The following is a 21,420-nucleotide window of genomic DNA, read 5'->3' on the forward strand; positions in this document are numbered from 1 at the left end:
AGGTAGAGGAGGCCTGGGATTACTTTAAATCAAAGCTGCAGAAGCTATCGAAAGCCTGCATCCCAAGAAAGGGGAAAAAATTCATAGGCAGGACTTGTAGACCAAGCTGGATGAGCAAGCATGATTAAGAAAAAGCAGAAAGTGTACAGGGAGTGGAAGATGGGAGGGATCAGCCAGGAAAGCTACCTTATTGAGGTCCGAACATGTAGGGATAAAGTGAGACAGGCTAAAAGTTGAGTAGAGTTGGACCTTGCAAAGGGAAGTAAAACCAATAATAAAAGGTTCTATAGCTATATAAATAAGAAGAAAACAAAGAAAGAAGTGGGGTCGCTAAACACTGAGGATGGAGTGGAGGTTAAGTGTAATCTAGTCATGGCCCAATATCTAAACACATTCTTTGCCTCCATCTTTAATAAGGCTAATGAGGATCTTGGGGGTAATGGTAGCATGACAAATGGGAATGAGGATATTGAGGTAGATATTACCATAACTGAGGTAGAAGTGAAACTCTAACAGCTTATTGGGACTAAATCAGGGGGCCCAGATAATCTTCATCCAAGAATATTAAAGGAATTGGCACATGAAATTGCAAGCCCATTAATAAGAATTTTTAAGGAATCTGTAAACTCGGGGGTTGTACTGTATGACTGGAGAATTTGCTAACATAGTTCCTATTTTAAGAAAGGAGGGAAAAAAAGTGATCTGGCTAACCACAGGCCTGTTAGTTTGACATCTGTAATATGCAAGGTCTTGGAAAAATTTTTGAAGGAGTAAGTAGTTAAGGACATTAAGGTCAATGGTAAATGGGACAAAATACAACCTGGTTTTACAAAAGGTAGATCATGCCAAACCAACCTGATCTCCTTCTTTGAGAAAGTAACAGATTTTTTTCGACAAAGGAAACCAGTGTATCTAATTTACCTAGATTTCAGTAAGGCATTTGATACAGTGCCATGTGGGGAATTATTCGTTAAATTGGAAAAGATGGGGATCAATATAAAAATTGAAAGGTGGATAAGGAATTGGTTAAAAGGGAGACTACAGCGGGTCGTACTGAAAGATGAACTGACAGACTGGAGGGAGGTCACCAGTGGAGTTCCTCAGGGATCAGTTTTGGGACCAATCTTATTTAATCTTTTTATTACTGACCTCCGCACAAAAAGTGGGAGTGTGCTAATTTGTGGATGATACAAAACTGGGAGGTATTGCCAATTCAGAAAAGGACCGGGATATCATCCAGGAAGATCTGGAAGACCTTGTGAACTGGAATAATAGTAATAGGATGAAACTTAATAGTGAGAAGTGTAAGGTTATGCATTTAGGGATTAATAACAAGAATTTTAGTTATAAGCTGGAGATGCATCAAATAGAAGTAACAGAGGAGGAGAAGGACCTTGGAGTATTGGTTGACCACAGGATGACTATGACCCACCAATGTGATATGGCCGTGAAAAAAGCTAATGTGGTCTTTAGATGCTTCAGGTGAGGTATTTCTAGTAGAGATAAGGAGGTACCAGTTAGTACCATTATACAAGGCACTGGTGAGACATCATCCTTCTTAAACATGGGAGACCAGAACTGCACACAGTATTCCAGATGAATTCAAACTGGAACAGGTACAGAGAAGGGCTACTAGGATGATCTGAGGAATGGAAAACCTGCCTTATGAAAGGAGACTCAAAGAGCTTGGCTTGTTTAGCCTAACCAAAAGAAGGTTGAGGGGAGATATGATTGCCCTCTATAAATATATCAGAGGGATAAATACTGGAGAGGGAGATGAATTATTTAAGCTCAGTACCAATGTGGACACGAGAACAAATAGATATAAACTGGCCATCAGGAAGTTTAGACTTGAAATTAGACAAAGGTTTCTAACCATCAGAGGAGTGAAGTTCTGGAATAGCCTTCCAAGGGAAGCAGTGGGGGCAAAAGACCTATCTGGCTTCAAGATTAAACTCCATAAGTTTTTTATGGAGGAGATAGTATGATGGGATAACATGATTTTGGCAATTAATTGATCTTTAACTATTCATGGTAAATAGGCCCAATGGCCTGTGATGGGATGTTAGATAGGGTGGGATCTGAGTTACTACAGAGAATTCTTTCCTGAGTATCTGGCTGGTGAATCTTGCCCACATGCTCAGGGTTCAGCTGATCACCATATATGGGGTCAGGAAGGAATTTTCCTCCAGGGCAGATTTTCGCCTTCCCCTGTAGCATGGGGCACGGGTCACTTGCTGGAGGATTCTCCGCACCTTGAAGTCTTTAAACTGTGATTTGAGGACTTCAATAGCTCAGACATAGGTGAGAGTTGTTGGTGTTTTTTTTGCAGGAGTAGGTGGGTAAGATTCTGTGGCCTGCATTGTGATGATCATAATGGTCCCTTCTGACCTTAATATCTGAGTCTATGTAGGTCATTGGTTCAAAGACTGAAACTACAACATCCATTGTAGTTGCAAGAGATCAGATAGATACAACTAAAGTATATTCCATCTCTCTCCTCATGCACTTCTTAAGATATTACCATATTGAAGTGAATATTGTATAAATAACTTTAATTTTAAAAAAATGACAGTATTGAAGTCTGTGGTAAACCCCGTACACTACAATGGAATTGATTACCTTATAAAGATAGACAGACACTTAATTTTCCATATTTGATTTGAATTGCATCTTGATGGATTGGTGGCTTTCTGCTATAAAGTCACATTATTTTCCTGAATGCAAGACTGATTAAGTAGTCTCTAAATAACTTTTGCTAGCTCTTGCTAATTTTCTCTATATTCATGAGATCAGTTTTTAACATATGCAAAAGCCACTGTGTTTAAATAACCAAGTATCTAGTAATCTAATGTAGAAACAGAATGGAAACATTGAGCTTTCCCACACTGCTGTTACTACAAAGTCTTAAGGTGAATGCGAGCAGATTCCTCAATGCCAGCTCTTATTAAAAACTTAAATATTATTGCTATTCACATGGCAGGAAGTGCTCCTTTCTCTGTACTTTCCAGACTGAGTGATATCCAATTGCTTGCTCTTTACACTGAGCTTGTATTACCCCTCAGAATCCTGGAGCTGCCCATTCGTTAAAAAGCATAACCTGAGTTGTATCCGCTGCAAAGGCTCTGCCTTGAAATGGCATTGAGATGTTCTGAAGCTTCTTCTGGTTTGTACATCACAGATCACTGGCAATCATGATCATAGATTTTTTTTTTAAAAGATTGTTCTATTCCTGTTTATAAAGGCAAATGATCTGTGCCGTCTCTAATGTTCAAGGAGAACTAATGGCTATGTGACAGTCTGTTGATAAAAGAACAGGAGTACTTGTGGCACCTTAGACTAACATTTATTAGGGCATAAGCTTTTGTGGGCTATAGCCCACTTCATTGGATGCATAGAATGGAACGTATTGTAAGATATAAACAGAGAAGGTGGAAGTTGCCATACAAATGGTAAGAGTTTGAGATCATGAAGGTTTTGTCAGTGATGTAGCTGGGGTATATATTGCTGTTCTGTATGTGTTGGAGAGAAGAGAATGCAGCATTTGTAGGCAAACACTCTAATGCTACATCTAAACCTGTGTGCACACTTGGTTGGTTCACTGTGTACATTCTTGCACATACTGTATTCCCCATGCCTGTGCCAAGTGTCCACATATGCTGTGCTAGAAATGGGTATGAAGAACACTGGACACATACCCATGTCCACACTGCCTCTTTTTGTTGCCTGATGTTAGTGCTACCATTTCAGGGGTGGGATCCCAGGCCTCTGTGCGTGTGATAGGTTGGACCTTCCTTCCCTTCCCCTCCTCCCCCACAGTCTGGGATGCCACCTGATGTACTGGGGTTTCACTGAGCCTATCCTGCTCCACCAGCCTGATTTCCTCTCCCTGTTTTGCTGAATTGAGCTCTCCAGCCACTTGCAGCACATGTACACGTGTCACACCTAGCTGCAGACACAAACTGAAGTCTCCTTTGTGTGAGAGGACTCACCCAGCACTCACATGCTCACCCCTTTTGGGGGAGAAACCCAAAAGAATGCTATCTTGCACTGTATAGAAAGATCTGCACCACACAAGCTCATAAAAAATTTGCCCTCTCCCTCAATGTGGAGAGATGTGCACAGCTTCTTGCCCCCCAGATATGAATTGCACAAACTGGGTTATGTTATACACAAGAAATTGAAATTTACCTTTTTGTAGTTAAACTTAAGTAGTTAGAAGAGATAGCAAACAAATAAAAGCGATTACCTTAGTAAGTAAACTGCAAACTGAGCTTAACACACACAAGATGGTTAAGATCTAAATTAGCAAATTCTTACCCTGTGTGATTAAACAGGCTGGCACATTCTTAAGGCACAAGTTGCCTTGGCTTTCCCAGGTTTTCATACACAGGCTAAAGAGCTTTCTAGTCTGGGACCATCACTTCCTCTTCCCACAGTTCAGTCTTTGTTCCTCTGGTGTTTGCAGGTGTGGTGTTAGGAGAGAGAGGTGTCTTCTCCCCCCCCCCCCCCCCCATCATAGAATATCATGGTTGGAAGGGACCTCGGGAGGTCATCTAGTCCAACCCCCTGCTTAAAGCAGGAACAATCCCCAACTAAATCATCCCAGCCAGGGCTTTATCAAGCCTGACCGTAAACTTCTAAGGAAGGAGATTCACTGACTCCCTAGGGGAGTGAAACATTCCAGTGTTTCACCACCCTCCTAGTGAAAGTTCTTCCTAATATCCAACCTAAACCTCCCCCACTGCAACTTGAGACCATTACGCCTCAGTGATAGCAGATGACAGAACAAGAACAGTCTAGATCCATCCTCTGGAAAGCTCTTTTGCTGTGACCTGGGTCAAATAGTTCCCATTGTGTAGAGCTATCCCTGAGAGGTTACGCAGTTCCTGGGGTAATCCTTGTGTTTGTGTGCATTTCCTCAATAAGCCATTAACATTGTTTGGCCTTTTTACTGTTCCTAAAAGGCTGCTTGTGGGTGTTTTCAACTTCAGGACACATTTCAGCAACACATGACAATAGCAATTACAATCCAATAAAATATTACTGTCCAGCAGATCAAGACTTTTAGAATGACACCTCCGAAGGCATATTTTGTATGACACATCCTAATTACATGAGTGGTGAATATCGGGGTGTCAGGGTGTAACACTGCATTGGGGGAGATGCTCTAGGAATTGTCTTTATGCATTTGGTGATGGCAGGTCTGCTTGCCTTTCTCTCTTGCCAAACTGGGTAGAAGACATGGAGCAACTGGCTGATCTGGTCCTGGTCCTTATTGCTGGACAAATGTTTGGCGTGGAGCAGGTGGTCAGCGAGATGCAGGATGGAATCTTGGCAGACCTTTGACATGCTGAAGATGGTTGGCCATGAGGGTTCTATGGATCAGATGTGGCGAATGCCAGTATTGACATGATATGCCCATAGGTGGAGCATTGCTTCTGTGAAGGAGAACCAGCACGGTGTGGTGGGATCACGCTCTTTGAAATCCTGGGATGAAGAGCAGTGGCCTCTGAATGAGGAAACAGACCTTCATGGAGCTGTGGTGAGGAGCCAGACCAGTCAATTCAGGAGAGCCAAACTGGTGCAAAAATGGGTTGCTATTGCCCTGTGGAAGCTATTGGTTAGTTGCAAACGGCTTTGTCTGTGGTTGGAAAGTTCAAGGTCAGGTTGTTCAAGTTTGTGAGGCAATTAAACATGGTGGTTGCCATAAGAGTTGGTGTGGAGGTGGCAAGGAATATTGAATGCTCTCTTCCATCATCTTGTTTCCATGCTTTCAAGGTTTTGAATGTATGGGGTGGGTCCTGTTACACTCACTCACACAACCTTAATTATCGTGTGTGTGTGTGTGTGTGTGTGTGTGAGATAGATAGATAGATGATGGAAGTTAAGCAGTTAGTGAAATGTGAGTGAAGCAATTTTCTCCCGCTCAGTTCACATTCCAGGCTCTGTAATTTATGCTGCTGTTAATGAACACAGTACTATCGCTATAATTCTTGTAAGGCCAAACACATTCATATAGAACCACTCATTCAACATAAAAACTACAGTAACAAAATGTATCTTTAATTAAAATAATGGCAAAAATTCATGAAGGCTCCGTGTCTTCTGCAATTCAAGTAGTGAAGAAACAACATGAGAACCATAATTTTGAGATGAAGCAAACTATCTATCTTAGCACATTGCAGGTTCCTCAAAAGCTGTCTGTCTGTATTTTGATAGGTTTCAGAGTAGTAGCCGTGTTAGTCTGTATTCGCAAAAGAAAAGGAGTACTTGTGGCACCTTAGAGACTAACAAATTTATTTGAGCATGCTTGGGGGTCGCATAACTAGTTAGCATGCCAGAGTCTCGGCATGCAACACGGGAAACCTCATCCGGCCCGGACACGGAAAGGATTGACAGATTGTTAGCTCTTTCTCGATTCTGTGGGTGGTGGTGCATGGCTGTTCTTAGTTGGTGGAGCGATTTGTCTGGTTAATTCCGATAACAAATGAGACTCTGGCATGCTAACTAGTTATGCGACCCCCGAGCATGCTCAAATAAATTTGTTAGTCTCTAAGGTGCCACAAGTACTCCTTGTCTGTATTTTGCCACCTGCTTCACACTTGGGTACTTAAGACTGTTTCTTGTCTCCCGGGCCTCCCACAATAAACAAAGGGTCAAATTCATCCTCGCCCACCTACACTTTTGTGAATTTGGGAACTCCATTGCTGTCACTTTTTTGTCTGTTCTTGTAAACTTTAAATCTAGTTTGCAAACTCTTTTGCAGTCAGACCCCCAAATAACATGGCAAAGTTCCACTAAGTGAAGTTCTATCTCTTGTCCATGCAAACTTCCATCAGAGGCAGCCAGTTACTGCTGTATGGGGATTTATTTATACAAGACCATACATCTCCACCCCAATCTCAACTCCAATATGAAATAGTATGGGAATATTGGCCAAATTTTAAAATGTGAGAAGTTTCCTCTATTAGCAGAGATGAATAATGCCAAAAAGCTTCAAGTTTGGAAGTTTTATTGAAAACTTCCCTGAAATTTAGTTTTTAGATCACAAATTTAACTGAAACCTGTAGGATGTAATACAGATTACACACCTCTCTTGTGTGACTGCAGAGCCTTTTACAAGCCCTAAAATTATAAGCCCTTCTAGATAAATGTAGCCTCCTTCCTAGTTGGTGTGACCCACAGACATATTTTCTATTTAGTATTGTATCTTCCTAGAATGCAACTGAAGACAACCTAAGTATTTCTGGGAAAGAGTCCCACACAATCCCTTTACTTTTTTTTCTGTTTACTGTTCTCTTCAGTATAAAGAAATATCCATATGAAGAGAACAGTGATGAATTGGTTAAGAGGAAACACAAACCTTTTTTTAAAAAAAAAAATCATATGTCCAGGCAAAAACAACTGAATCTCAAGTTCTGGGTGAAGTCCAAAATACAGCTAACCACTTCAACCTTCTAATGTTCCTCTTGGATGGCCCAACCTATCTTCTTAGAAGACCTTGCTTACATGAAGAGTCACTTACTCCACACAAGACTGGACATGCTTAATATTTCTCCACTCCATTCACCTAGCACCCTATCTGCTGAAGATCATGTAGCTGTTAGTCTGTTCTCATGTTTTTGTCCCTCTTCTTCTTTATGCCTCTTGACACTTTGGTGCTGCTTCCCTGTAAGAATATGACCATGATGGAATGTAAGAAAGATGTGGTGATTTTGAGAGAGAGGCTGTCATCTAAGTCAGAGGAGAAATTGCTTCCCCCAAAATGAAGGTGACATATGGGTGGGGGTGTCTGAGAAGGGAGATGGTGGGTTTTTTCTTTTTTTGTTAGCTACTTCAACTAGTTGTGCCCTTCACATTTAGTCAATTCATTGTAATTTAGGCAAAGTTTGTAATATCAGGAATTTAATTCCACTGTTTATGAAGAAAGTTGTCTACCAGCAGACAGGGAGAACATCAATGTCCAACTCTTACAAGGGTGAAATGAAGATAAATTAGGGGTGTTTGTGTGCAGTGATTTGTTAAAAGGTAACAATAGCTACTGTTGCCACCTCATTAGCAAAGAGGCACATTGGTGAGATGTTGAGTGGAAGTTCACACTGTAATGTTTATTCTGTGGATAAATACAGTCTGTGTTGCTGTTCTGGCACCTTTCACGAGTACTAAATCTATTTACAGCCATTGTTACCTTTTCAGAAAAATGAAGGTAGTTCTGCTATGGGGAGGAATCTGCAAAAGCTACTAGACCTATTCCCTCTTAAAGTATGAAATGCAAGGTTTTTTCATATAACTAGCTATATAAATAGCTTTATCAAGTGTTCATAGCAATGTTCCAATAGGAAAAACTGACTTCTTCCCCCCCCCCCCCCCCGATAGAGGAAGACATTTTGCTGCTGCCCTATGTCTTGACTCCCATATCCCTTTGAAGAACTGGTTCAAAAAGTAGGAGATATCCTTATAGAATGAATGAAGAAATTTACCACTTAAAGATTTTTTTTTTTAAAGTCCATATTTTGCTATCTATGGTCTGGAAGTAAAAACCCTATTGCCCTTTGTTTCCTAAGAACTAATGGCATTTTGTTCATATGACTGATTTGTGCACCACTCTTTGCAGTGATTTTGCTCTTAATTTCATATTTGCTTCTGTTTGTACATTTCACTTTTGCATCTGTTTATCTCCAAATAAGCAAACTTGATAAACATCAAGATGAACACTATTTGTGAAAGGTTTAGATAAAAATGGGAACTAGTTGAAATTCATTCACACGACAATAGATCCACTGTTTAGCAACAACTTTCCCCCCAACCTTCTAATCTAGGCAGTAAGTAATGCTCTCTGTGTTGATAGAATGGTACTGTCCATTTTTCCAGCTCATTGAGGTTAAGATCCTAAACTGTCACTAGATGGAGCCAAAAGTGGCTGCTTTTTTTTTTTTTTTTTAATACCCAAACCATCCAATATATTGGTATTAAATGTGGTTCTCCTGGTCACTGCTGTTTTGTTATACAATACATTTTATTATTTGTGAGGAGAACTTTGGTAAATGTGTTCAATCTCTAAAGACCTGCTAGGAGGAAGCTGCTTATCTTCCATCCTTAAGTTGGACTTCCTGAGTGTGACCTGCTGGAGAAGTAGCATAGTAAGGGGCTTATCTTTTTTTTTTTTTTTCCCAGTTTGGAAAAGGGGAGACTCGGGGGGGGGGGGGGAATTGATAGGTATATAAAATCATGAGTGGTGTGGAGAAAGTGAATAAGGAAAAGTTATTTACTTATTCCCATAATATAAAAACTAGGGGCCACCAAATGAAATTAATGGGTAGCAGGTTTAAAACAAATAAAAGGCAGTTCTTCTTCACTCAGCGCAGTCAACCAGTGGAACTCCTTGCCTGGGGAGGTTGTGAAGGCTAGGACTATAACAGGGTTAAGTCCATTAATGGCTATTAGCCAGAGTGGGTAAGGACTAGTGTCCCTAACATCTGTTTGTCAGAGGGTGGAGATAGATGGCAGGAGAGAGATCACTAGATCATTACCTGTTAGATTCACTCCCTCTGGGGCACCTGGCATTGGCCACTGTCAGCAGACAGGATACTGAGCTGGATGGATCTTTGGTCTGACCCAGTATGGCCATTCTTATGATCCGTGCTGGAAGTAACTTTTTGTAGCTGTCAAATCTTGCTAGTAGCTTGTATTTTAATTAACTAATTCCTTTAAGGCTTACAGCAGTTTTACAAGAATGAAAAAAAAACCCCTCCCCAAACTGACCCCAAATACCCTCTCCACTCAAGTGCTCAAGTAAAATAAACAAATGCATCTTATAACTCTCTCCCCCCAGATCTGACTTTTAGATTTGATATTGATTGAATGATCAATGGGGGAGTATTCAGAGATAGGTTAAACTGAACACAAATAACTAAATTTAGTCTAAACTAGGAAAGACCATATTAATTCTTCATACACTGAACGGGCCAAATACATTCCTAACATCTGTATCACTGTCAGTATTATTGCTTGCAACAATTTCTCATTATGTACGTGTTTAATGCTGTGGAACCTTGACCCAGTTTTTGCAGCCAGATCAGTGAATGCTTTACACTCTTAATTGTGTCCTTCAAAGGATAATGTCTGACAAATGTTCCTCCCGCCCCGAGCATAATACAGGTCACCCAGAGTTTTGGGTGTCTTTCAGAGTGCATAGATATAGTATGTCTCTTTTGACATCTGTGTACAGTCTTTCAATTTACTGGATTTTCAAATACAACACTATAATAAACATATACAATGCAAATAATACAAAGCAAATAAAACTATCCGCTCTTAAATGTACAAGTCTTACAAACATCTTCCTTGGATGGTTGGAGAACTCGTAGGTAAACTTGATTTTTTCTTACAGGTTGGGCCATGCTGCATTCATGTGTGTCCTGTACATCTCTCTACTCCCTCAAACCTGCTGGTTCTTGGCCTGGATCTAACACTTTTTGTTGAGACCACAAGACTGGATGGATCCCTTTCATAAACACTGAGCTACAGGAAAGACTCTGGCTAGGCTGTGCTGCTTTAAGCCTGTCATTATTGCTCAACATATCTATTTTATTTGAAACTTCAGGTTTAATTTGTCAGAAGAAAGTTTGCCCTCAATGTAAGTGAGATATTTTGTGTTGATTTCACTGAAGACATAGCAAACTTCAACTCAATCTTTCCTTCAATGTCTTGCCACCAGCGACTGATTTCACTTTGCTGATTCATTGGTTAGAACTAAGCAAACGTGTGGGGGAGGAGAGGGAGGAGCATTTTTTTTAACTGAACAAAATAATTTGTTTCCATATGGGTCACAGTGCCAACAAGCATGTCTATTTTCACATTGCTGAATGACTTAAAATTGGTGACTCGTGGTCCAGATTGTGACTCCAAGCTCTAGCACTTGGCTAATAAGTATTTGAGAAAATGCAAAAACAACGAGGAGTTTGGGGCACATTAGAGCCTAACAAATTTGTTTGGGTATAAGTTTGCATGGGGTAAAACCCAATTCATCAGATGTATGGAGTGGAAAATATAATAAGCAGTGTGTGTGTGTGTGTGTGTGTGTGTGTGTGTGTATTACAGCCCATGAAAAGATGGGAGTTGCCTTACCAAGGGGGGATCAGTGCTAATGAGGCCAATTAAATCAAGGTGGACATGACCAGTTCTCAACAGTTGACAAGAAGGGATGAATATCAACAGGGGGAAAGTTTTCATGTGCTGTTATATATATTTTCTCTCTCTTCCCCCCCCCCCCCGTGTGTGCTTGCTGTATTTTTCACTCCATGCATCTGATGAAGTGGATTTTACCCCACAAAAGCTTATGCCCAAACCTCTAAGGTGCCCTAAGGCCCCCTCATTGGTTTTACTGACCCAGTCTAACACAGCTACCATGCTGAAATGAGGAAAATGCAACAAGTCTAAACAACCATTTCCAAGATAGGTAGCTTCAGGGAGATTTAAACACACACATCCCCCCCACCCACTTAAAAAAAAATCGGTTCTATGTTCTAAAAATGAGTTCCCGGCACAAGTTCAAAGTCTTTTTCAATTTGAAAAAGATAAGAGGCACATGCAGTGTCTTAATTGTTGGACAACTTTCTCAGAAGCAGTACTTTAGAGTGGAGTTGTTCAAAGGCTGTCAGACAATCAAGTACTCACCTTTCTGTATATTCAAAAGTTATATGAATTTTTCTGAACTGGGTGAGTCACAAAGTGTCAATACAAAGTAAACTAGTTTTGAAAGGAATAGGAAAAACCACTCGGGAATCCACTGCAATAACAAAATGACAGTTTAGTTTAGTGAAACTGATATATCATAAAGATCATCTGGTATCAGTTGTAAAGCCTATATAAGTGATAAAATACAAATACACTAGCAAATCTGCTTTCAACTTAAGCAGAGAAACCTTTTGAAAAACTTCTGGGAGGAGAAAGTAATTAAGATGCCAATGTACTTTATATACACCATATAAAAGGGGATACCTTCTGACTAGTCTCAACATAAAGGGACTTCTGAAAGAGCACTCCTGATGCAATGGGCCAATATCTTATGAAACATCCTGTGACAGGTTTGGGCCCTTTGGGGTATCCCCTGATGTGCTGGGATGTCACTGAGTCAGCCTATTCTGCCAGCCTGGGTCCCCTTTACCTGGCCTTCCTGGGTTAGGCTCACAAACCTCTTCCAGCCAAGCACACAGGCAGGGCCACATCCAGCTGCACAGAGACAGATCTGCTCTGGAAAGATTCAGCCTTAGGGGCTTGCCCCCAACATTTTGGTACCTTATCTTTTTAAGGGGTACAAACCCAAGGGTTTTTTGAAATTTGCCCCCTCCCTCAATGTGGAGGGAGATGTGCACAACTTCTTGCAACCCTCTTCCCCCCCCCCCCCATTAGAAATTATATAAACTGGGTTATATTATAAACAAGAAATAAGTGTGTTTAACTACAAAAGGTGAATTTTAAGTAACTATAAGAGAGAACAAAGCAAATTACTGACCAAATAAAGCAAAATATGCAAGCTAAGCTCAATATACTTAAGGAACAGGCTACAAAATGTAAATTCTCACCCTAAATGTTGTTAGGCAGGTTGCAAAATTTGTGGTTCAGAGTTCCAACTGTATTCCATTTCAGACTGGACCCCTGACTGTCTGGACTCCCCCCTTCCCTTCCCTTCCCTTCAGGTGGCTTTAGCAGTCTTTCTTGTTGGGCAGACAGACCATGGAGGAATCCTGTTTGCCTTCCTCCCCACTCTTAAGTAGGATTTACATAAGGCAGGAATCCTTTGTTTCCCAAACTTCACCACCACCACCCTTCCCTTCCAGTGGAAAGTTACAAGAAATCCCAGGTAATGTTTAGTATCAGGTGACAAGACCACCTGACTCTGTAATATCACAGCAACTATGAGTCAGTGGCAGTATGGAGCATCCATAGGAAGGCCAAGCTTTTTCACAGTTCATTGTCCTCATTGATAGGCCATCAGCCCTGTTGGCTTTTCCATTGTTGTACCTGAAGTGTTAGCAGTGGGTGTCGCCCAAAGTAGCATAATTGAAATACAGATACATAGTCAATATTCCTAACTTCAGATACAGAAAGTATATAGGCATACAAAATGGATAATCACATTCAGTAAATTATAACTTTTCCAATGATATCTTACAAGACCAATCTTGCATGAAGTATATTACAGATATGATATATCTGTATCATAAGCATATTTTCACAAAGAATATGGAGTGAAATATCATACATTCACTATGTAAACAAGGAAAAAAGAAAGATTTAACTGGGAGATTTCTGTCCTCTCTGGTGTGTGTGTTTTTTGCCATCCCATCCTTGTTACCAGGATTTGCACTTTTTTTTTTTTTTTTCTAACAAAGGCCAGCCATATGCTTTGCCAGAGTAAACTTCATGGTAGATTAAAAAGAGAAGGGAGGAAAAAAAACTAAACAAGCAAAGGCTCCATGAGAAAGCACATGGTGAAAATTTGTCCTCTGTGTAGCAGTCTATGTAAAATAGCAGCAACTGATTCTATGGAGGATTAAAAGTACTGGGGGAGGGGGAAGAGATGAGATAAGTTACAGAGAGTACAGAACAGGACCAGAGGCTGGAAAAAAGTGGGGCATATTCCTCTCCAACATTTTAAGAAGAAACTCACTTGTCTTAGTTCTCTGGTAGATACATACTTCATCTCCCTCTGCGGTTTAAGTTGTTAGAGCTTCTTTTGGTTTACCACAGGTGACTGGCAGCGTAGCAGGGCTCAGGCAGGCTTCCTGCATGTTGTGGCCCCACACTGCTCCCAGAAGCAGCTGCAGCTGGCTGCTGCTGCCATGTCTCTGTGCACTCTTTGGAGGGAGGGGGACAGTGGGTCTCCATCCACTGCCTGTGCCTGCAAGCACTGCCCCACAGCTCCCATTGGCTGGTTTCCAGCCAATGGGAGCTGTGAGGACCATGCTGGAGGTGGGGCAGTACACCAAGCCATCTCCCTCCCAGCCAGGGGTGCACAGAGCCATTCCAGCAGCAGCCATTCCTGTCCTAAGGTGATGCTGTGGCAAAAACAGCTAATGTAATTCCTCTATTTGTGTCTCAGGATCACAAGTAGGAGTAGAGAAGCTATTTTTACATCTGTAATTTGCACAGGTGTAACTGCAGTTCCAGTGTTAACAATTCAAGGGTGCTAATATGTTGGAGAGGGCTGAGAAGAGCAACCAGAATGATTAAAGGATTAGAAAACATGCCTCATAGTGATAGACTCAGGGAGTGCAATCTATTTAGCTCAGCAAACAGAAAGTTAAGAGGAGACCTTGATCAGTCTATAAGTAGTTATATGGGGAACAAATATTTAATAATGGGCTCTTCAATTTGACAGAGAAAGGTATAACATGATCCAATGGCTAGAAGTTAAAGCTAGACCAAGTCAGACTGGAAGTAAGGTGTAAATTTCTAAGAGTGATCGTAATTAACAATTCACCAAGTTTCATGGTAGATTCTCTATCACTGACAACTTTTAATATACTCTAGGAATTATTATGGGGGAAGTTCTGTGCCCTGTGCTATACAGGATGTCAGACTAGATGTTTGCAATTGTCCCTTCTGGCCTTTAGAATCTATGAATTAGGGCAGCTATAATTGGGAGCCTGATGGTAGGCCTAAAACAGGAAAACTGGGTGGGCCCTGTCTTTTGGTTACGTAGGCAATGATTGGAGGACAGTAGGAGGCAGGTGGGATGGGAGGCCCTGGGGAGGTAGCAGGATGTGGGGCCTGCCTTCGCCCACCCCCTCTTACTGCTCAGTAGACACTCGGGGCACACTGTCTCATGGGCATGCCTCGCAGTCTGAGAGGGGCTCCGCCAGGGTTCGAGCTTCACCCGCTCCTCTCAATCCCAGCTCGGTGGTTTCCATCAGCCCAGCAGTGTCTCCCTCCTGCCAGTGCTGCACGCCACTGCCCCAGTCTCCAGCCCCAGTGCTATCCCCACCCAGACCTGCCTCCATGAGGCACACCCCCTGCAGGGCTAGCGCTGGGTCCGGAAACTGTGGCAGCAGCATGTGGCGCCAGCAGGAGTGGGATGCCGCTGGGCTGACAGACACCAAGCAGGGGTTGGGAGTCCTAGCTTGTAGATTCTGGGGGCTCTGGCCCTGATTTGGGTGGGCCTGGATGCTCAGTGGGTGGTCCATGGCCCACTTAGGCCCACCCATGGCTACCTCCCTGTGGTAGGCATGTCTCACATGAGACTCCTCAAACTGAAAAAGAATCCATGCTGGTGAGTCCCATTCAGTCCTCGGTGTCAGAAAGAATGGTTGCCATAACAAGAAGGTTCAAGTGTTATAAAATTAAGAGGAAATGAGGATCATTAGGGTTCTAATAAGGGGTAGAAGATGGGGGAGAGGGTGGTGTAAGAGGAAGGATATGATATGTGGTGGTGCAGTGGAGTCCTGCTTTTGATTGTGCTCTTATCGCAACTTGAGCCTTGCATTATGGTCTAGTCTCCTCTTGATGCACATACAGAACTATCATTAGCATAAAAAGAGCTTACCTGACAGGTCAAACAACCTGTAATTGTTACATTCCAACAGAAATTAAATATGGAAAAACTATTTTGTGACATAAGTCACAAGCTGTGACTGGTTCTGAAGCCATAAAGAGCAATAGAAAGAGGATCCTTCCTGAAAAGTACTTCCCCGTATTTCAAATCTGGTGGCCTGTACCGGGGAGGGTTCTTTAGACTGGGGAAGTAGATGGTTGCAGTGGATTGTACCTAGAGAGAGCAAACTGAATAGGTTGCACCACGAGTGGCTGTATTTTACCTATTTAACCTTACATCCAGGTCCCTGACCCAAAGAGCTTTATTGTAATAAATTACAATGTACAATGGGAGAGAAGATGTAACGTACACATCCCCTTTTTTGGTCCCTATAATATCGTCACTCATATATTGGATCTTTAAAAGTTGGCAAAGGAATGGCTAACTGTTCTATCTCTAATTATACCCATTTTCCCTGACACACTCATACACAGTGCCTCTAACCCACTGAATTACTTACAATTAGAATTTGAATGGAGGAAAAAGTAACTAGACTTCACCCTGCCTTGTGAAAATCCAGCCCAAACTGCTACTGACACTGCATCTCTATCAATGACCAGCACAGCAACTTCCACTTGCTGTTTCAGCTGCTAATCCTATGTCGCATCAGACAACATTCCCATTCCCCTGCAGAAAAATCCCTGATAGGAAATGGCTCTAGAGGGCTTGAGGGGTTCTGAAGGCCTACTGCTGTGCTCTGCTGTTGCAGCAGTGTCTCTAGCTCCTGAGGGTCTGGACAAGCTGCCAGGAGGTGGTACTGGGGTCCCTGACAAATAGGATCTGGCCAAGAAGTGCTAGGGAGCATGCTTTGTCTAGTTGGGGATGCAGCTGACCCCTGGGTGAGGACATGGCCTTAATCTACAAGACTCGCATCTAGATTTCAAATACCTCAAAGGTCAAGGGTGACTGGGTTTTGGTTCAGCCCATCAAAAAGACTGTACCCACTTGCAAATTTCTGATCTGGACCTTGTGGTCAAATGTCAAAATTCAGTGGTGGTTAGATCCAGGGTTTTGACTGAAGCTCATAAGAACAGATTTAAAATTTTTATTAAAGCTAATGTTAAAAAAATTATATTGGACCCAGGTAAGAAAAGAGTGTCTGTACATTTGGGTATAGTGCTTAGATTATCCACAAATACAAAGTTTTGTTTTTAAAGTCATAAGCAGCAATAACCCAAATTTAGGTGACTAAATTTAAGAATACAGTTTAAATATTAGTATCCAAATATTCAGGTACATCACTCATGAAAAGTTATATAGAAAGTTGGTTGTGGAAAGCAAATATAGCAATGAGTAAAGATTGTCCCTCAGTAATTGAGAATTTAGGGTAGGTTGTCCATTTAGAAAATACAATCCATACTAATCTGGACTGTATCCCTGAACACTGTAGGGTAGTAGTTCCCAAACTTGTTCCGCCGCTTGTTCAGGTAAAGCCCCTGGTGGGCTGGGCCAGTTTGTTTACCTGCCGCGTCCGCAGGTTCAGCTGATTGCGGTTCCCAGCAGCTGCGGTTCGCTGCTCCAGAACAATGGGAGCCACTGGAAGCGGCACAGGCCGAGGGACGTACTAGCTGCTGCTTCCAGCAGCTCCCATTGGCCTGGAGCAGCGAACTGCAGTTGCTGGGAGCCTCAATCGTCCGAACCTGCGGACGCGGCAGGTAAACAAACTGGCCCAGCCTGCCAGGGGCTTTCCCCGCACAAGCAGCGGAATAAGTTTGGGAACCACTGCTCTAGGGCATTCAGTTAGAAATAAGGGCACAAAGTGAGATACTGTCTCCTCTCTTTTTTTAAATTTAAGTGAGGACTCTGAGGCAGAGTGACATTGGAAGGAGGCTCCAGATGGCTGGAATTAGCAATCTTGCCTTTTGCACCAAGAATGGCAAGGTTGTGGCTAGATCTGACGGGACCGGGTTAAACAACCTGAGCTATTTTGGACGAGAATCTATTATATGAACTTGTACTAGAAGGTGAGACCATGACCGGTGAAGAGTGAATGCTAAATATGTTATTACTACAAAGAAATCAAACACAAATCTAAAATAGTTTAAATGTATTCCCTGTAGTATCAGAAAAGTGACTACCAGCTAATTATGATGCCTGAAAAGAAGCAAATGGTTAGACGTTGGTAGCGACCTTTATGATCACTTGTGAAGGGCAGAACTTAAAATCCAGATGAACACATTTTTGCTCAAAGAATGCTGAAAGATCACTTTATTTGTTGTTTCATGTAACTTAGTAATTTTTCTCTTCCTTGGTACCCTCTATCAAAGGATCTCAAAGTGTGTGGCAACCACTAATGAACTGAGCCTCATCTCCCTGCTGTGAGAAGTAAGCTTCACCCTTTCTAAGATGTGGAATTGACACTGAAGCCTAAATGACTTTCCAAGACTATGGCAGAGCCAGCAATAGAATCCAAATATCCTAACTCCAGCTCCTGTGCCTCAGCCTGTCTTTCTTCCTATTCCCTTCTCAAACCAAGGGTCCAGAGAAGATATGCCTCAGCTGAAAGAGGGTGCAGGGGTTCAGAGTCAAAGTGTACTTAGAGATGCTCAGATACTTAAGGTCTTTTGAGTAAATGATTAGAGTGACACATATTTTAAGAAAAAAACCTAGGAAATGGGCCTAAAATAGCTAAGAAAAATTGAAATAAATGTAGCATCTCCTATAGATTGCAAGTGAAGGGCTCTGAATCCTAACACTCAAATCAAAGATATTTGTACTCCTTAGAACTAAGTTTCCTCCAGTGCAGACTTTTAAAGTCAAATGGCTTTAAGGACAATAGAAATAACATATCCTCACTTCTTTATGAAAAGAAATCTGTGCAAATGCCTTTTCTATTTCCTTGATTTATGGATAAACAAAAGAGTGAAATAGTCTCAAGTGCTCTGTCTCCAGAATCAGTCAACTTTTAATAATGCAGTATTTCAAAACAAAACCTGATAAATACCTGTCAGCCTTTCCATCCAGATAAAATTCCTCAAAGGTAAATTCATTCTGTAGAAATTTCTCCATTTTAAACTGTCAAGCCACAGCCTGTCTAATAAAGGGATTATTTCCTACCCAATTGGATCAGGAATAGTTAAGATCCCAGTCTGTCATCTTAGTGGCAATGCAATATGTCAGCACTCTTGATAATGGCCCTATTTCCTTGAAGTTTCTTGACAAAGAGGAAGGTGTCCAACCTTTGACAGAATGTGCTCTATATACAAGAGAGAGGATGCTGTTTCCTCATGCTGCCAGTTTCATATCCTTCTCTAAGGATGTGAAAACTTCAAACAGCTAATGGAAAAGTCAATATATCTACCAAGCACAGCAACCGATTAGATTTTTCCCATAAACTGTGAACTTTCTGACCCTGTTGGAAAAGAGGGAGCAGCAGTATCACTAGGAGAAGTGAGAAGACGATGCACTGGCAGTATTTCTATTTTATTAAAAGAAGACTAGTGAATAATCACTCCCACGAGGTATACACCAATTACTAGAATTATTCAGAAGGAGGGGATCAGCTTTATTAAAATCTGTTCCAGCTGTAATCTCCAGGAAGTTTTTAGCCTGAGTTGCTGATTTTTCACATAACATTTTTTAGGGACTGGAAAATCTACATGATGTAGGAAATAGCAAGTGATTTCAACTATGCTTTAACTCATATTTTCAAACTATCTGTTGGGTGAAGTAATGATGGTACAATGAATGGAGAGTGACATTCTGTAATTACTATTGCAGGGGTTGTCACGCTATCTGGAGTGGCTTGTGACCATGAGTGCCAAATTGGTTGTATGTTCTATAATTAGATTTCACCAACCCAGTAACAGGTGTGAATTCCTAAAGCACTATCACAGTCTTATCACAAAATCAGACAGTCTCTTTGGATATTCCAGGCTATCTTGTCAAGCTGGACTATGCGATAGATGGTCATATGACACCAAAAATCACAGCAATATTCAGGTTACTCCCACTCCCCAAAGACCAGTCACTTACCCCAGATGAATTGCACTGTGATCGCAAACCAAAGACACTGCCTGCAGCCAATCCTGTAATTAACTTAAAATTTTATTAACTAAGAAAAGAAATAACTCTTATTTATAGGTTAAACCAAGAATCATACACACGCCAATGAGTTACAATTTTAGATTTAAAAAGGTAATAGAAGCTTCTATAATAAGCAGGATTAATACATGCAGCATCCTACAAGCATTCCATAAACTCTAAACACATTCTTATAACGCTAATATCTGTTTTTTTTTAACTGTACTAACCCACGATGAGCCAGACTGGTTTCCAGTTATGCATTTGTCAGTTCAGTGAGGCTTTGGGCCTTTGGCATGAGCTGGCACCTGGTCCGCCAGCATCACAGGGGTATCACAAATCTTAATGTCAGTAACCTCTACTATGACTTTGGAACGCTTTCTCATTGTATATTACCTAGCTTCTTCTCATAAGGCAGGTGGGTATAAATTGTTACTTCCATCACTTTATCATGTTTTACTGCAGCAGTCTCTGTTGCTGTATGATTTGGTCCTTTATCTTGAAGCCATATTCTTGCTTCCTGTGATCTATGCAAAAACCATTTGCTGTGCTTTAGATGAATAAAAATAAAATACTATAATGTTGAATACATATTCAATAATTACAGTCATTCAGCACAAGAATTATGAACATGCAGCAGTTCTTTGGGTGTTGATGGAGAAGTATGTGATTTAAGATTTAAACCAAAATATTCCATTGACTTTAATGGGAGCTGAATAAGGACAATAATGAGAAACACAAATGGTTAACTTGTACATAGAAACTTTATCAGATGGAAAGAGACACAGTAATACCTTCAAGGCAGATGTTACTTGAGTCCTTCAGGGCTGACGCTTGGGGGGGGGGGGTGGGGTGGGAGGGGAAGGTGTGGAGAGAGAGAGAGAGAGAATATCCTACTGAAAGGTCACTCAAAAAAAGAGCATCTCTGGTGAGCAAAGAATATCCTTCAAGTCTCCTGCTGTAAAACTTTCCTAGAAATCTCCTCAAGTAACATAAATCACTGAGTGGCACTCTTGGAAATGGTTTAAACCACCCCCCCCAAACAAGCCAATTTTAATCCATAGCTCACCTATGGGTAACAATTAACAGGATATTTGTTTCCAAGAGATAAATGGACTGATGTGTCTAAAGCATTTTAGAATATGGAAATAAAATTCTATTTCATGGTGATTAGGCTCTACTCTTTCTAGAAATACTCTTAATAATCTATAATTGTGACATTACTAAGAATAATCAAGGTTTAGAAGTACAGCCAAACAATAAAACTGATTATCCTGGATTTAGGATATATACAATAATTATCAAAATGGATCAGCTGCATGTTTGTTAGCCAAGATAGGCTTCACCTAGGTTTGCAATAAATATCAGATTTTTGTCAGCTCCTCTCTCTCCATTCCAGTGATATCTGTTTCTCACACAAAACATAAATGCGATTCTGGGAACTCTAGTTCATTTCTTGAAAACTTTAATGACTTGCAACACATTTGCAGTCCTACCCTACCATATGATTTGTGCATGAAACTGCCACTGGTTTCAGAGGGAATTGTTTTCATGGAAGGCAGAATTTGAACCCTATGAGTCTTATTGCTTAGTTTAGAAAATCATTGCAGACTTCCACCTTCTTTGCTGATGAATCATTTTTGTTTCAGGGCTAATAATACAATCTGCCCAGAGCCTTGCCTCATAAAATGAGGGAGTTGAGAACTGATTGAAGACTTGGAGTGAAATCCTAGCCCCATTTAAAATCAGTGGTAAAACTCCCATTGACTTTAATGGGGTCAGGATTATACACAGAATTT

General features: G+C 41.2%; 1 long non-coding RNA gene across 1 annotated transcript in view; it reads left to right on the plus strand.

Moving 5' to 3' along the window:
• Positions 1 to 18,139, plus strand: part of LOC119859242 — a 30,461-nt gene extending 12,322 nt beyond the window's left edge. The window contains exons 2-3 of the long non-coding RNA XR_005294156.2: positions 10,394 to 10,639; positions 17,866 to 18,139. This is a non-coding gene — a long non-coding RNA (uncharacterized LOC119859242). The remainder of the gene's footprint in view (positions 1 to 10,393; positions 10,640 to 17,865) is intronic.
• Positions 18,140 to 21,420: the final 3,281 nt, after the last annotated feature.

This window comes from Dermochelys coriacea, chromosome 7 (genome assembly GCF_009764565.3).
Source record: "Dermochelys coriacea isolate rDerCor1 chromosome 7, rDerCor1.pri.v4, whole genome shotgun sequence".
NCBI classification, from domain to species: Eukaryota; Metazoa; Chordata; order Testudines; family Dermochelyidae; genus Dermochelys; species Dermochelys coriacea.